Source organism: Schistocerca gregaria, chromosome 5 (assembly GCF_023897955.1).
Source record: "Schistocerca gregaria isolate iqSchGreg1 chromosome 5, iqSchGreg1.2, whole genome shotgun sequence".
In the NCBI taxonomy this organism is placed as follows: domain Eukaryota; kingdom Metazoa; phylum Arthropoda; class Insecta; order Orthoptera; family Acrididae; genus Schistocerca; species Schistocerca gregaria.
In genome coordinates this window covers 389108211-389124017 of record NC_064924.1, presented here as the reverse complement: position 1 = coordinate 389124017, position 15807 = coordinate 389108211, and the positions used below count along the sequence as shown (strand labels likewise).

Genomic DNA, 15807 nt, shown 5'->3' with positions numbered 1-15807 from the left:
CCTACTGATAGTGTCGAATGCACACTTCGAGTTTATATTGTGTAAATTCTGATATCGTCAAAAGTATTGAAGTAAGATTTTTTGGGTTGGTTTGTTGGTTGATTTGGGGGAGTGGACCACGCAGCAAGGTCATTGGTCCTATCGGATTAGGTAAGGGTGGGAAAGAAGTCGGTCATGCTCTTTCAAAGGAACCATCCCGGCGTTTGCCTGAAGCAGTTTAGCGAAATCAAAGAAAACCTAAATCAGGATGGCCGGGCGCGGGTTTGAATCTTCATCCTCCCGAATATGAGCCCAGTGTACAAACCACTGCGTCACCTAATTTTTTTTCTCTTTGTTTTAACTTCAAACAACGTACGTTTTATTTCTTTTGTCCATTCTTTCTCTCCAGTAGTTTCCATTTTTCCCCATGTTCTTTCTTCTGTTCATCTTGCCATGTCTCTATCTCTTTATTTACTCCTGGAAGCCCTTGAACTTTCTTGCTTTTCCTCCGAACTTTTGTCTTCTTCCTATTTTTTCCTCAGGTCATTTCCACTTCTCTGAGGTTTGCTTTAGCTCCTATCATCCCCTTCATTGATGTCATTGGGAATGTGCCAAAAAGCTTAAAAATTATTTTTGTTGTGCTTTTCTCATCTAGACTTTTCGCGTGTTCATAGACTACATCTCTCTCTTTCCTCACTACGTGTAACATTCGTTCTGTAATTTTATAAACTTTTTTATTACCTCTTTATTTTCATTTTTCATTGTCATATTTTGGTCCCAAAATTTTGGTACTCCCTTTCCTTCTCCATTTCAATCACCTAGTATTAAAACAAATTATTATTACTATTGTTATTGTTATTGTTATTATTATTACAATTATTAATATTATAACTTTGGTAACTGTGGATGTCAAAGTGGCGATAGCGTAAACTTATTAATAAAGGAAACACGAACATTTTATCAAAAAAAACCGTTTGGATGCCTAAATAAAAGTCTTTATTTATTCTGACGTTTCGTCTGCCATCAGCAGATATATACGATTAAGATGAAAGATACAGTGTCACGGATTTGTTGTGCATCATTAAGCTCCAAAAATATAAAAAAGGTGTAAAAGTTTCACATACATATAGCTTGGATCTTGCAAAACAAAGTACAGTGTCAGTACTAAAATCTGTACGTAATCGGGGAGACACCCAACAAATGGCTCAAAAACATACGCATATATATGTTCTAGCCGACAGGCGGCGCTAGTGTGTGAAACGCTGCCATCAAATTTTATTATCTTTCATAAGTACTCTGCTTGCCTGTCCTCATAAAAAGACAGATATACGAAGGCGTGTTCGAAAGAAATGCAGGACATTTAAAGAATTCTTTTACGAAGGAAATCTTGGTCCCGACAAGATCTCTCTGGGACTCAGTTATTAAGGAATCGGTGGAAATACACTCCTGGAAATGGAAAAAAGAACACATTGACACCGGTGTGTCACACCCACCATACTTGCTCCGGACACTGCGAGAGGGCTGTACAAGCAATGATCACACGCACGGCACAGCGGACACACCAGGAACCGCGGTGTTGGCCGTCGAATGGCGCTAGCTGCGCAGCATTTGTGCACCGCCGCCGTCAGTGTCAGCCAGTTTGCCGTGGCATACGGAGCTCCATCGCAGTCTTTAACACTGGTAGCATGCCGCGACAGCGTGGACGTGAACCGTATGTCCAGTTGACGGACTTTGAACGAGGGCGTATAGTGGGCATGCGGGAGGCCGGGTGGACGTACCGCCGAATTGCTCAACACGTGGGGCGTGAGGTCTCCACAGTACATCGATGTTGTCGCCAGTGGTCGGCGGAAGGTGCACGTGCTCGTCGACCTGGGACCGGACCGCAGCGACGCACGGATGCACGCCAAGACCGTAGGATCCTACGCAGTACCGTATGGGACCGCACCGCCACTTCCCAGCAAATTAGGGACACTTGCTCCTGGGGTATTGGCGAGGACCATTCGCAACCGTCTCCATGAAACTGGGCTACGGTCCCGCACACCGTTAGGCCGTCTTCCGCTCACGCCCCAACATCGTGCAGCCCGCCTCCAGTGGTGTCGCGACAGGCGTGAATGGAGGGACGAATGGAGACGTGTCTTCTTCAGCGATGAGAGTCGCTTCTGCCTTGGTGCCAATGATGGTCGTATGCGTGTTTGGCGCCGTGCAGGTGAGCGCCACATTCAGGACTGCATACGACCGAGGCACACAGGGCCAACACCCGGCATCATGGTGTGGGGAGCGATCTCCTACACTGGCCGTACAGCTCTGGTGATCGTCGAGGGGACACTGAATAGTGCACGGTACATCCAAACCGTCATCGAACCTATCGTTCTACCATTCCTAGACCGGCAAGGGAACTTGCTGTTCCAACAGGACAATGCACGTCCGCATGTATCCCGTGCCACCCAACGTGCTCTAGAAGGTGGCCAGCAAGATCTCCGGATCTGTCCCCCATTGAGAATGTTTGGGACTGGATGAAGCGTCGTCTCACGCGGTCTGCACGTCCAGCACGAACGCTGGTCCAACTGAGGCGCCAGGTGGAAATGGCATGGCACGCCGTTCCACAGGACTACATCCAGCATCTCTACGATCGTCTCTATGGGAGAATAGCAGCCTGCATTGCTGCGAAAGGTGGATATACACTGTACTAGTGCCGACATTGTGCATGCTCTGTTGCCTGTGTATGTGCCTGTGGTTCTGACAGTGTGATCATGTGATGCATCTGACCCCAGGAATGTGTCAATAAAGTGTTCCCTTCCTGGGAGAATGAATTCACGGTGTTCTTATTTCAATTTCCAGGAGTGTACGATTGGCGAAGATTCGGTTAATCGTGATGGAGGCTTCCAACTGGATAAGATATGGGACCCTGTAATTTTTTTAGCTACGTCAGAATGAAAACATTCTATTACAACACTATTTCTCTAATTTTATACTTTAAAATTTTCACATATCGAAACTATATTTTCTACAGATGTAAAGTGTGTTATACTGGAGGCCGAAGTTCTTTGTATTGTTTGTGAGGAAAGTAAGTATAAAACTACGTAAATTGTTTACTACGCCAAATAATTTACTGGTGACATTTTGTATTTTAAAATGTTTGTGTGTATAAATTGTTCATGTTGATGCAAATTTGACAGTTTAAGAAATGGTCACGCTTAGGAACAGGATAAGAAATAGGTGTTATGTAAAAGCCAGTGTGCTTTTGTTTAAAACGAAAGTGTCTATGGAGTGGAAAAGGTGACAAGAATGAATTGGCGCGCTATCTAGAGCAAGCGTGGGAACTAAGTCACACAATCCGCAGGCAGCAGCGATTGAGGCAAAACCCTTGTGAAGGGGGGGAAGCTTTGCCTCAAATTTGCCAAAAAATGCCCAAAAATGCCTCGGTTGAGGACTGCCAACGGTCTACGGCGTAACTGCGAGTTGTAGGACTACTGTATTTAAAACTGAACGACGCCAAGAATAGAAATTGAGCTCATGCAGCAAGATAATTGCAGACCGTACTGAGGGTAGTGTAGCCGTCGCAATTGTTCGTCTCACGCAAGCCTACAGCCAATAACCATTCTTGAACTTTAAAGAAACTGGTTCACCCTGTTAATTCATCCTAATCTTACACCTATACACAGTTCCTTCCTGGTGTGTGATTAATCCGAGTATTCTGTTTTACAGACTAGTGAAGTGCCAAGTTAATATAAAGAGGCATCATTTTAAATTTTTTGTGTAAAAAGTTTTCTTAATTGTTTCACTGAAAGGCGTAACGAGTATTTTAGAGTACTAAAAGGTCCATGCTTCTGTACATTACAGAGAAATAAAGTGAAACTGTTCTTGTGTTGTAAGTTTTATTAACTATTACAAAGTGTTGTAGTAAAAGACAGTTGTTTTGTTAACTATTACAAAGTGTTGTAGTAAAAGACAGTTTACATAAAACTGAATCGGAGTGAAGCCAATTTATTAAAATCTGTTAAATGTCTATTCAGAGTTAATTCAAAGAGTAATGGCTTTTGAAAACAAATTGCAGTTAGAAAATGGTTTCCTTGAAGTGATATGTTCAGTATGAAAACTGTGTGCTTTAGTATCTAAGCATTTTAATATTTAAGTTTGTTGATTAAGGAAAGTTGCTTTTCTAAAGATCCCCTGGCCAATTTTTTTTAGTTTACTTGAAGATATCTATTGGGTTTTTTCTTTTTTAAAAACGTAATGTATAAGGACGTAGTCCAATATTGTTTACATGGAGTAATATTTAATAAAGAAGCAGCTCAAACAGTAACAAGAAAGTAGCCAAAATTAGTACTTCCACTTTTCCAATACTTCACTATTTTGATAGGCTGGAGACCGTTAGTACATATCTTAAACCAGTAAATGAACTTTGAACCGAGTTGTCCTAGCTTCAGTAAAATACTATTCATATTGCGTTTCTTCTAACCGCCGGGTAAGATCTTCGGAAAAGACCTGAATAGTCTGATTTACTTATCCATTAGACACAACACACGGTCAAATCCTGTAAAAAGATTAGCTCTATTGGTTAGCTTTTTCTATTAACAGGACTATCCTCCCATAGTGTAGCTTAATAGGAAACTAAACTAAATTAAGTAAGAGGGTTATACATGGCAACACAGGGACAGGGTTTTCAGATATTTTGGTAAAAGCATATTAAATTATAATAGTAGCAGTAGGGTTATGACTAATGACACGTCTAACGAGAGTTAATTTCATTAATTTGAATATTAGCTCCGCAAGCGAACACGTAATACTCCAATTAAGAATGGGCCTGTACGCTGTATGTGAAGCAATATTCGAAGAGGGCGCGAAACTCAGAGGTCCTCATACAGCGGCTGCCTTTGCGCTTGTGTCCTCGCGCAAATTTTTTGTATATTGTTGGCGATGTGAAATAGCAGTCTTCAGTGCAAAACACTTGCCGGAGGATGGCTGCATGGTTGTCAGCCGAAATATCGTGGCATGAACTCATCTGGCTGCAGTCCCGAAACTTTATGGAATACTGTTTACGCTAGGAAAATGTCTTCAATCACATGAAGCAATTCTTTATGAACATCTGATTTCATCCTGGAGAAGAACCAGCAATTTGTTTCCCCACGGCAGGCTGTTTGCCACTCAAGCAGCGGCAGCTACGCCGGCCCAGAACAGGCGAGGCGAAGGGTGGCCCACTCAACAGTGGGAGCACGCCATACTCAGCGTACCACAGGCTAGAAGTTCTCGAAAAATATCAAAAATCCAGTTAGGGTTACATTCACTTCCTTCCTTTAAGATTATTTGTTGATCCTTGTTTTGGGTAAATGTTCCAGGTCCTCCAGCGTATTTAAGGTTCCTCTCTTTGGAGATCAATGCAACACTTCCATGCTCTTACTTATTTGACCTAACTTCTCCGTTTTTCAGTGCGTCGTCAATACGCTAGCACTCCCAACACAGGAGTGGTCCATATATCTTGTAATAAATTTCCTCCCTGGTTTCCTACATAAAACGTGTCATAGCCGTTGCAATTTGTTTTATACACTCCTGGCGCAGAGTATTTGTTGCGTTCCAAATTCGAGTATAATCTTACGTATACATCTCTTCGTCTCCCTCTACAATTTTTACCTGTTACTCTTACCTGCAACACTAAATTGATGCCGGCTGGAATGACCGTGCGGTTCTAGGCGCTACAAAAAAAAATGGTTCAAATGGCTCCACTCACTATGGGACGTAACATCTGTGGTCGTCAGTCCCCTAGAACTTAGAACTACTTAAACCTAACTAACCCAAGGACATCACGCACATCCACGCCCGAGGCAGGATTCGAACCTGCGACCGTAGTGGTCACGCGGTTCCAGACTGAAGCGCCTAGAACCGCTCGGCCACACCGCCTGGCTCTAGGCGCTACAGTCTGGAGCCGAGCGACCGCTACGGTCGCAGGTTCGAATCCTGCCTCGGATATGGATGTGTGTGATGTCCTTACGTTACTTAGGTTTAATTATTTCTAAGTTCTAGGCGACTGATGACCTCAGAAGTTAAAGTCGCATAGTGCTCAGAGCCATCTGAACATTTGAACTAAATCGATCATTTTCTGATGTTTTATAAGTTTTCTTATTAACAGATCTCTTCATCTAGTCAAGCTGGGCACCAAATTTCAAAAGCGTTTCTTCTGTTCTTGTCTGAACTGTTCATCGTCGATGTTGCACTAGGGTACACTTCAGACAAATATCTTCAGCAAATATGTTCCAACATTTTAATTTAAAGTCGCCACTTCTCTTTTTCAGAAACGCTTTTCTTGCCAATTCCAGTTTACGTTTTTTTTCTTCTCAATATATTTTTTCTGCCAAAATAGCGAAGTTCAGCTGCTCTTAGTGTATCATTTCTTAATCTAAGTCCGTCATCATCACCTGATTTAATTCGACTATATTACACTATCTTTGTTTTATTCTAATTGAAGTTTATCTTATATCCTCCTTTGAAGAGATTGTCCTTTCCGTTTAGCTGCTCTTACAAGCCCTTTGCTTTCTCTGTGAAAATTACGATGTCATCGGCAAACCTCAAGGTTTTAACTTCTCCGTCAAATTTGATTTCCTTGGTCTTATTTCTGCTTCTTCAATGTATAGACTGAATAACAGCAGGGATATGTATAGAATTTAACACTGATACTAAACCTTGTTTCGCAATTTCCAGTCTTTTTAGAGAGTGAACATTTTAAAATTATGTTCTTAAAATTTACATCACCTGTCACTACGACTTCCTTTCATACTAATTGCAGTTATCTGATGATGGCAAAGTCGGAAACGTAATAAATGAATTTTGTCGATGTAGACGGTTTTCTTCATAGAAAAGACAGTAACTTAGGTGTAGTGGAAGGAGAGAGGTAGAGAGTGTAACAAAATGTGCCCAGACCAGGACCGAATTCTCTATCAGTTCCTGTGCTACTACTTGCTTATTGCTGCACTTATTAAAGTTCTCGGCTTATCATCTATAGCGGGTTTTAGTTTACACAGTGTAACAAAAAATTTGTTATAAGAGTTATTATTTCTTTGTATCAGTTCACAGGCTAGAAATACTTTTATATTCATAAAATGTACTATTCACATAACTAAGAAATATTGAGACTAGATTTTAAGAAAGAACAACTATATGCAAAAGATAGGAATAAGCACACCAGCCCGTTGGCTACATGAGTGCCCAGGAAACCACCTCTTGTGTGCTCGCACGCCAGCAGTAGTCTTCAAGTGTTAGTGCAGCTACATCTACTAACATTGGTATATATGACAAACTTTGTGCAATTCCCTAACAGTTTCGTAGGACTAAAAATGTAAACTTCGTCCGAACAGGCCATAAAGGCCCAACGATACTGACCGGCCGCTGTGCCATCCACAGCCCACAGGTGTCATTGGATGTTGATATGGAGGGGCATGTGGTCAGCACATCGCTCTCCCGGCCGTGTGTCAGTTTACGGGACCGGAGCCGCTACTTCTCGAGCAAGTAGCTCTTCAGTTTGCCTCGCAAGGGCTGAGTGCACCCCGCTGGCCAACAGCGCTCGGCAGACCGGATCGTCACCCATCCAGGTGCTAGCCCAGCCCGACAGCGCTTAACTTCGGTGATCTGACGGGAACCGGAGTTACCACTGCGGCAAGGCCGTTGGCAACGGTTTATAAGGGAAACGACAATTCTAAATGCCACACATTGTACGTACCTTACATTTTCTACCTAAACGAAAACGGCATAACACAAGTCTACTAAAGTGAAAACACCACTTCTTAACCACCGAACAACATCTGCGTAAACGTTTTTCCCGCTACACTACATGTCGCTGTTCGTATCAACACTGGCCGTACGAGATGGGCATTACGGTGTATGTGCCGAGGGGAACACGACGTTCTACTATGTTGTAATTAGTCTGCTTGCTTCACAAGTTCCTTCGTTAATATCATCAACAACTTCACTGGCACCTAACTGTCATTCTGTTTTGAGGAATCCTGCGGCGCCTGTGCTCACACAGAACTCCTGTCAACCACTCCTGGAGTGGTCGTATGGATACATCACGTAGTACTTGGTTCAGTATCGCCCTACTATAAAGTGCGAGTCGTGTCGCTGGTCTTGAGCGACAAACAGGCGGCCGGCGAGAGCTGTGCTGGCCCTGCCGCGCTCCGAAACATCGGAAACGCTCCCTTTGAGCGGCAGTCAAGTGCTTACTCGAGCGGTAACGAGGTAAGGCGTTTGACAGAGCAGCCAGCTGCCTGCCAGCTCTGCAAACACACAGCGCTGTGCTGCCCGCTCACAGATGTGACGGGACCGTCTTCTGCTTCTTCCACTGAAACCTGGGCTAAATTTTTTTCAGGCAGGAGGTCGTGCTTCGGTTTGAGACAGATCGCTGCTGAGTATGTCAAATTGTCTACTCCTCATACGTTGACAGAAAGCTACACAGTTGCTACACATTGTACGACAAACTTTTAGAGCAGGGTCTGGATGAATAACGTGCACAATGACTATCTCAAAGATCAGTTAATTAAAGACATACACCTAATATAACAATTTTTTCAAAGAGTTTTATTAAACGAAGGATGATTGTAAGCTGCTGCAATTACAGCAATAATAAAACTAATTAATTATGATTTTAAGAACGAAACGATAAAATGATTGAGAATCAGCAACAAATTGCCAGTTTAAGAAAATACGATCCGTTAGTAAAACAGTCTTCAGCAACCAGTTTCAGGTGGCAAAAGAAAACAGTATAGAAATGTAGACGATAACATAATACGACATGTGCCGCTGGGAACGGCTTGGATTTCGTTCACAGAAAACCAGATTCAATAGGTAGCTTTCACATGGGCATCCTTACCTCATATAACACAATAAATTTGGTCATCTGAAAATAAAGCTATTAGCCTTCATCAAACAACAACGCACTTGGGCTTACTCTTCTGTCAGACTGCACCACGACACCTGCTATAATGAACCAATGGCATTTCGAATTACTCTCCAAATAGCAAGAAATTTTAAACAAAGGATTCGGTATTATGTTTATGTACCATAAGGAACAAACCAGCTTGTACTAGGCAGGTTAAATTTTTAATAAACCTGAGAACAAACAATTTAAAACCATAAACCATGAATAAACAAAATCTTCTCGGGCTTTTAGCCACGTCAGGTACTTCAAATATTACGAGCTTTCGACCGAGCTCTCCTCAGCCTTGACGCTGTGGCGTCGCCATTATTCACGGTGCTGGCTGTTAGGTCACTAGGACGTTCTTCCTCGCCAACTGCTGTAGTTTCCGTCCCGTGTCGGTCGCGCCCGCTTCAACCTCGCGAAGGCCGGATCGCAGGCTGTGCAAATTGTCCTAGTTGATAGTGTTTTCAGATATTTCTATTTCTACCGCTTCTTTCATAACGTTGATCCAAAATCCCTTCATCGTCAAAATGACATTTCATTTAACAGAATTCGGTGTCGATTTTCTAATGTATGTTCTACCGGGACCCGGTTTCCAGGATAGTGTGGCCGTTATCACCTTTAGTTTACCATTCGGCGTTTCTTCACAACGCGTACTGTTGGGTAGACGTAGTAGCAGCAACACTGACATAGTATTTTGTGCACTCTAGCCATTTTAAGCCCTAGATCGTCCTTAACAGACCTCATTATCTGTCATTTTTGCTAGGGGCCTGAACACTGATGAGATGTTGCCTCTTCAGGAGCCGGCTAATCTTTCTCGACCATGTGCCATAGAAAGGCAAATCGCAAGTCTCTTGCTCTCTTCTTCATTGCTGATTTTCCAGCGTCTCTCACCAGAGATAGCCTATGATACCTGGGGGTGATTGTAGATGTTTTCCCGGAAGACTTTTCGGAAGTGGCTTACTTCTAGTGACAGATTCTCTGCATCTGAGACCCCTTTAGCACGATGGACGAGGGTGTTCAGAACGTCACGTTTTGTGCCGAATGGTTGTGGATAATAGCGTTTCGATACCGATCGGTGTTTGCAGGTTTTCTGTAAACATTGTGGCTGAAATGTACAATCGTTTTCCGGTGAATAAGGACGTTAAGAAAGAGAAATGAATCATCTATCTCCACTTTCGTCGCAAACGAAAAGTGATCATGACTGCCGTTCAGGTGTTTTAAGAATTCTGCAAGATGACAATTTTGTAGGCCTACAAAGAAAAAGCGCACGAGTTACGTCACAGCTAGCAAAGGCCTTATACAACTGCAAGGCCATGGTTACACCACAAATAAACCCCAAATATTCATGTAGGCCTAGAAGTAATTGTTCCGTTCAGCTGAATTTGTCAGTAAGCTGACGTGAGTTAAGTCTGCCTTCAGCTATCGACATTGCCCTTTCTGGTGTCACATTGCCGGCGGCAACCGATTACAGCTGCGGTACTTCAATTTATGAAAGAATTATTAATGGAATTTTGGCGACTTGAAATGTTATGTATTTTGCTGAAAGTCTTTTTTCGAATTTTGCAGGAAATATGAAACGTCAAAGACGTGTAACTAAAATTTAGATCGCTCTAAGGTCGTAACTGTCACAAAACAGACGGAAGATCATCATTTTATACCATAGGGTGGGGAAAATTAAAGACGTCCAGACTATGTGTGTGTGTGTGTGTGTGTGTGTGTGTGTGTGTGTGTGTGTGTGTGTCGAGAATTGCAAAGGAGACGATGGTACCCACGGAGCAGCAGCGGGTGTCCGTTTCAGAAAGTTACGTGACAACAAATTCGTGGAAATGGTGTAATCAATTGTTTGCCGAAAAGTTTAATAGTGTCAAAGTGCCAATAAAGAGTGACACGCAACGCTTACTCCGAAAACGGCGCCAAACAGGATCTGTTTCGAACAAGACAGAAAACATTCCCAAACGTGCCCGCACACCGGAAAATATGACAGGAGTTCACCATAAAATGCTTCAGAGACTTACCAAATCAATCCAACGCCTGTCATAAGAGACCTGCATATCACGTCTATCAAATATGTATGAATTCCTAAGGGACCAAACTGCTGAGGTCATCGGGCCCTAGACTTACAAACTACTTACATTAACTTATGCTAAGAGCAACACACACCCGTGCCCGAGGGAGAGGCCGCGCAACCCGTGACATGGCGCCTTAAACCGCGTGGCCACTCCTCACAGCTCACGTCCATCATGCGGACTGATACTTCACTTTGACCTGCACATGCATCTGTACCGAGTGTCAGTTCTTGCATAAAACCAGCAGACGCTCCTCAGCACATCCTGTTTTGTGAGTGGCGGTTCACTGAGATAACAATGAATGACCTGCACATGTATCCGTTCTCTTTATTTGATGAAGCTACGTTTCAACTGAGTGGTTTTGTCAGTTCTCAGAATCACGGGTTCTGGGCATCGCAGAATCCGAAGAACTTCCACGAAACTCTTTGAGAGATCCAAAGGTTGGGCTTGGTGACCAGTGAAAGCACGACGAATATCTGATCCCATCTTTCTTGAGACACTGACTTCGCGCGTTATATTGTCTACCTTTTGAAACCATTTATAGCAGCATTAACAGTGGAAGGAAAGACCTTTCCCTACGTGCATCAGGATGGAGCAACTGCACCTATAGCCGGTCTAACATTAGAGCGCTCTTATACAAAATCTTCAAGCCTGACGGTTGTTAGCAGAGGTCAGTCTGGTTGGTCAGTGTGTGATTACTTTACGTGAGGCCTACGAAGTTTAATATGTATCGCTACAATCCTCGTATCTTCAAGAACTGCAGCAAAACATTTCGGCTGAGACTGCAGAAATTCCAGCACTCCAGCGTCGATCCGCATTCAACAACTTCCTGACCAGGGCCCAAAAGTGGCAAGAACTGAATGATGGACTTTCAGTACCGGCTATAGCCAGCTTAGTACTATATTTCCTTTCTTTTGCTGTGTTTCTTTGTTGTATTCGGGCACTCTGTTCTCCGGGACAGTTTTATTTTCCCCACCCCGTAGAAGACAGATTAGACATGCCGTCTTCGCTCAGTATTGAAAGAAATATTTTAAGACAACTGAGCTGTGAAGATACTATAATTACCTTCATTAGCATGACCTTTAGGCATACACCTATAAGCTAACAATATTATTTGAAGCTTTCGCTCCGAGGCTAATTTTTTTAATTTCATTTATGTATTTACTTTGGAGAGCGAAGTATTGTCTTTGAGTTAAATACAGATTAAACTTGGTTGCTTCATACATTCTTACTGATTTATCTATGTGTGGTATTTTGTAGCTGTATTTTGTGTGTTCCTTGCTCAAATCGCATCTTGATTAGAACATGCAGGGATCAACTGTCTGAATACACAAGTTGCTTCCCTTATTCTCTTGCCACTCGCTGATTTACACGAGTTTGTATTAATAGGTGATTATTTTTCTGTCTCTTGTAAATGTATGATTCTGCAAAAAAACGTTGTCCACTGAAAGACAATTGTATGTATAAGGGTCATTCAAAATAAAACGACACAGATTTATTATTTCAAAAGTAGTCGCCGTAATTGTTAACACACTTATCCCACCCTGAGGCAAGACGGTAAATGGCTTCAGGGCAAAATACTTGCGGTTGGTGCAGAACCATGATTGTACTCAGGTGTGAAACTCTTCGCTGGAAGAGGAAGCTCCTGAAAGTCAATGAGCAGTGGGTCCTTTCAGTTAAAAAGCAAAGTCATCATGCCTTTCCCGGAGGTCTCGTGCCTGTTATTTCGCCTACGCTACGGTGATTACTTTTGAGATAATAAGGTCGTACTTCTTTTATGACCGCCTCTTATCTTACGCACGTGGTTTCATTCCCGTCTGCTGAACACCGTACCAATTTTCATTCAGTTTTCCTTTTACACATGTTTTATCTGAATTATTTTCACTAGTCTGCTCATCGACACGCAAGTCGCCGAAGTGGCGCCAACTCAAAAGGCTTGCACCAGGCGTACGGTCCACCCGACGGGAGGCTCTAGCCACAAGACATTTCCATTTCCACTCGTCTGCTCATTATTCTAAAATCCTCACAAGGCCTCACTAAACAATGATTATGAAAAAATGAATTAGATCGGTTGTAAAGAGTATGGGCTCTATTTATCTGAGCTTAACTTATTTTTAATAGCCGTTCAATGATTCTCTTCCGCTATGAGAAAGTTAGTTCCCTGACGCATATTCACTAAAAGTAATCATCGCATTATTGTTCTCTTGTGTGCCAGATTTCAAGTATAGCGGATTGTTTCAGGGAGTTAGGAATTATGTAATCACAGGTTAAAGCTTAAATGTAGTTGCCACTTTCAGTCTCGTCGATGAACTGAATCATAAACTGTGCATTAGAGTTTTATGTAATTAAATAATAAACCTTAGATACTGTCATAGAGATTTCAAACAGAAAAATTGCTCTACAGCGCTATTTTGTGGGGTTTATCTATCACAAAACTCATTGTAGGGCCCATATCACAGGTTCTGTAGATCTTGAATACAGCCCTCGGAATGTGGAGAATAGGAACCAGCATGAAACTAATTTATGCCCGGCAAAAGCGAAATGAATGTCTGTCCAGGTTGACAGTAGTGTGGCCCTTACATTCAAGAGGCAGGAGGGGGGAATTAACACCGTACATGCCGATAGTCTAACAAAATGAGCCCTGTCACTCACTACTACAGGTCTATAAGCCAACACACTGCGTAGCACACTTACACACTTCCCTGCACTTTTGTTTGCGCACTCTCCGTGCACACTGCCACTATAATCATGTATTCACAGTGTTGTTAGGTGTGTGGAGCTACGCCAGTCCTAATACACTACTCGTTGCTTCAATTCTGACTCTTCACCTTTTGTAAAAATCTAATGGAGAAAGCCTTAAGAAAAATACGTAATCGTCACCTACACACAGAACGACTAGTTTGTTATGGCTCCCATAAAACCATATCCCACAGGTTGAAATTGATCAGTTTATACAGGGTGGTCCATTGATTGTGATCGGGCCAAATATCTCACGAAATAAACAAACGAAAGAACTAGCTTGGGGGGGGGGGGGGGGGGACCAGAAGGCGCTGTGGTTGGCCCGCTAGGTCAAAGGATTTCAACTGCGTTTTTTTTTCTTTTTTGTAAATAGGAACCCCCATTTTTATTACATATTCGTTTAGTACGTAAAAAAATGAATGTTTTCGTTGGACCACTTTTTTCGCTTTGTGATAGATGGCCCTGTAATAGCCACAAACGTGTAAGTACGTGGTATCACGTAACATTCCGTCAGTGCGGATAGTATTTGCTTCGTGATACATTACCCGTGTTAAGATGGAATGTTTACCAATTGCGGAAAAGGTCGATATCGTGTTGATGTAAGGCTATTGTGATCTAAATGCCCAACCGGCGTATGCTGTGTATGCTACTCGGTACCCTGGACGACATCATACAATTGTACGGACCGTTCACCGGACAGTTACGTTATTTAAGGAAACAGGAAGTGTTCAGCCACATGTGAAACGTCAACCACGACCTACAACAAATGATGATGCCCCAGTAGGTGTTTAAGGCTGCTGTCGCGGCTAATCCGCACATCAGTCGCAGACGAACTGCGCGATAATCGGGAATCTCAAAAACGTCGGTGTTGAGAATGCTACATCAACATCGATTGCACCAGTACCATAATTCTTTGCACCAGGAATTACATGACGACGACTTTGAACGTCGTTTACAATTCTGCCATTGGGCACAAGAGAAATTACGTGACGATGACAAGATTTTTTGGACGCCTTCTACTTAGCGACGAAGTGTCATTCACCAAAAGCGGTAACGTAAACCGGCATAATATGCACTATAGGGCACCTAAAATCCGCGATGACTGCGACAAGTGGAACATCAGCGACCTTGTCGGGTTAATGTAAGGTGCGGCATTATGGGAGGAAGGATAACTGGCCCCAATTTTATCGATGACAATCTAAAAGGCGCAATGTATGCTGGTTTTCTATGTTCTACCGATGTTACTACAGGATGTATCGCTGCATGACAGAATGGCTATGTACTTGCAACATGATGGATGTTCTTTCTGTGGGGAAAGTTGAAGGATATTTGCTATCGTGATCCACTGGCAACGCCTGACAACATGCGTCAGCCCATTGTCAATGCATGTGCGAACATTAGGGAAGGCGAACTACTCGCTTTTGAGAGGAATATCGTTACACGTATTGCCAAATGCACTGATGTTGACGGACATCATTTTGAGAATTTATTGCATTAATGGGGCATTTACAGGTAATCACGCTGCAACAGCATGCGTTCTCAGAAATGATAAGTTCACAAAGGTACATGTATCACATTGGAACAACCGAAATAAAATGTTCAAACGTACCTACGTTCTGTATTCTAATTTAAAAATCCTATCTGTCACCAACTGTTCGCCTAAAATTGTGAGCCACATGTTTGTGACTATTTCAGCGCCATCTATCACAAAGCAAAATAAGTGGTCCAACTAAAACATGTTTCTTTACGTACTACACGCACATTTAATAATAAATGGGTGTTCCTATTTTAAAAAACGCAGTTCATATCCGTTTGACCTATGGCAGTGCCGTCTAGCGGGCCAAGCATATCGCCATCTGGTTTCCCCCTTCAAGCTAGACAAGTTTCGTTCTTTGTAGTTTTTTTTTTTTTTGGCACTTATTTCGTGAGATATATGGCCCGGTCACGATCAAGGTTAGAACCTCCTAGCTGCAATAGTAGTGTAGATGTTAGGGAAAGGGTTATCAGTTCTTGACATCTTCGCTTCACAAGAGTTTATGTATATAGTATTGACATGTATTGCTGTGGCTACACGTGTACACGGGCTTGGCTGAACAGAGAGTGTGGGGAGGAAAAGGA

General features: G+C 42.7%; 1 protein-coding gene and 1 pseudogene across 1 annotated transcript in view; both read right to left on the bottom strand.

Annotated features, from left to right (window-relative positions):
- LOC126272493 (sex peptide receptor) overlaps nt 1-15807 on the bottom strand; it is a 3488090-nt gene that overhangs the window by 3388315 nt on the left and 83968 nt on the right. The window lies entirely within an intron of this gene.
- LOC126274406 (5S ribosomal RNA) lies at nt 7520-7637 on the bottom strand (annotated as a pseudogene).